General features: G+C 32.2%; 1 pseudogene; it reads left to right on the forward strand.

Annotated features, from left to right (window-relative positions):
- Window positions 1-1,246: 1,246 nt before the first annotated feature.
- LOC120597398 (uncharacterized) lies at window positions 1,247-1,363 on the forward strand (annotated as a pseudogene).
- Window positions 1,364-2,364: the final 1,001 nt, after the last annotated feature.

Raw genomic sequence — 2,364 nt, forward strand, 5'->3', positions numbered from 1 at the left:
CCTATACATGATGATGGCATGTGCTTTCATTTATTTGTGTCTTCTTTAATTTCTTTCTTCAATGCCTTATAATTTTCTGAGTATTAGTATTTTACTTCCTTGGTTAAATCTATTTCAAGGTATTTTATTTCATTTCATTTTTTGACGTAATTGTAAATGGAATTTTTTTCTTAATTTCTCTTTCTAATAATTCATTATTAGCATATAAAATGCAACCTGTTTCTGAATATTGATTTTGTATTCTGCTACTTTACCAAATTCATTTATCAGTTCTATCAGTTTTTTGGTGGAATCTTATGGTTCTCTATGTATGGTATCATATCATCTGCAAATAATAAAAGTGTTAGTTCTTCCTTTCTAAATTGGATGACTTTTCTTTCTTTCTTTTTTTTCTTGTCTGATTGCTGTCTAGGACTTCCAATACTATGTTTAATAGAAGTGATGAAAGTGGACATCCTTGTCTTGGTCCTGATCGTAAGGAAAATGCTTTTAGTTTTTCCCCATTGAATACGATTTTAGCTGTCAATTTGTCATATATAGCCTTTATAATTTTGAGCTATGCTCCACCTGTTTCCACTTTGCTGAGAATTTTTATCATTAATGGATGCTGGAGTTTGTAAAATGCTTTTTCTATGTCTATTTATAAAATTATATGATTTTTATCCTTCATTTTGTCTATGTGGTATATCATGTGAATTGATTTGCAGATATCGAACCAACCTTGCATCTTATGAATTCAGCAATACAGTAAAAAGTTCATACACCATTTGATCATGGTGTATGAACTTTTTACTGTATTGCTGAATTTGGTTTGCTAATGTTTTGTTGAGAATTTTTGACCTATGTTCATCAGGGATATTGGCCTATAATTTTTGTTTTTTTTCGTAACATCTTTGTCTAATTTTGGAATCAGGGTAATGGTGGCCTTACAAAATTATCTTGGGAGCTTTACTTCCTTTTTAGTTTTTTGGAGGAGGACAGTCTTGTAGGACTGAGCCCCTAACCTGTGGAATCTGATGCTATCTCAAAGTTGATAGTGTCCAAATTGAGTCAAATTGTAGGACATCCAGCTGGAGTTAAAGAATTGCTTATATGCATGGGAAAAATACCTTTCTTTACAGTTTAAAATTGAGTGTCAGAATCTTTAGTTTTTAAAAATATTTATCTCTGCTGAGGTTTCCTATTTTTCACATATTACAAGAATATTTTCCCTTTCCTATGAGTATATTTAAAATAACTGTTTTAGGTCTATGGCCATGCTACCCTAAACAAGCCTGATCACATCTGATCTCGGAAGCTAAGCAGAGTCGGGCCTGGTTAGTACTTGGATGGGAGACCACCTAGGAAGATGGTGCTGTAGGCATAAAAAATAAAAAAAATAAGAGATTGTAAGCTGACAAAGTCCTTGCAATATGTGAGGTCAACCGAAAGTTGCCTTGCCTAAAAAATAAATAAAATAAATAAATAAATAAATAAAATAAAATAAAATAAAATTAAATTAAATTAAATTAAAATAAGATAAAATAAAATAACTGCTTTAAAACCCTTGCTTGATAATTCTAACATCTGTAATATCTTGAGGTTGGGCTCTGTTGATTGTTTTTTAGCCTTGCAAATAGGTCATATTTTTCTAGTTTTAATATTTTATGAAATTTTGGAATGTGTACTAGCTGTTATGAATCATGTGTTATACAGACTTTGGATTCTGACATATTCCTATAAAGAGAAACTCCAAAATCTGAATTCATAGTTCAGGTTTTTTATTTTTTTATTTTTTATTTTTATTTGTTTATTTGTTTTTAGCCTTGATTGGGCTGCTTGTAAGCTTAAGAAGCTGCCTCTTAAATGCATAGCTCAGGGCTGAGTCAGAGATGTGAGCAGAGTTATTTATAGAGTTTGGAATTCCACTGTTCTCTAAATTCTTTCCAGTTACTATGGATGCTCCATATTCTGTATTCTGATTCCTCAGTAATCTGAGGTCTCTTTATGGGTTTTATCCACTTTGCATGCCAACTGTGGCCTGATCTTAGGCTAAAAGCCGTTAAAAAATGGATAATTTACCTCATGCTATTTCTTTCTTCTATACGTTAACTGCTCTCAAATGTCTGGGCACTTTTGTTCTCTCTCCAGTGCCTTGAGTAGTTGCCTTCTGTGGAATCTGTTGCATTCTGTCCGAGTTTGATAGTTGTTATTCATAGGGTCTTGGTCTAGAGAGTTGCTTGGCCTTTATTGGAAGTAGAAGCTTGGCCATATTTTCCTTAAGAAATTTGTATTTGTGTCTGTCTGATTTTCTTTCCTTTGTAATTGAGGTCTAAAGCAGATATTTTACATGTGGAATAACTGCCCTAAGAACCCAGATTTATG

Source organism: Pteropus medius, unplaced genomic scaffold (genome assembly GCF_902729225.1).
Source record: "Pteropus medius unplaced genomic scaffold, Ma_sr-lr_union100, whole genome shotgun sequence".
Lineage (NCBI taxonomy): Eukaryota > Metazoa > Chordata > Mammalia > Chiroptera > Pteropodidae > Pteropus > Pteropus medius.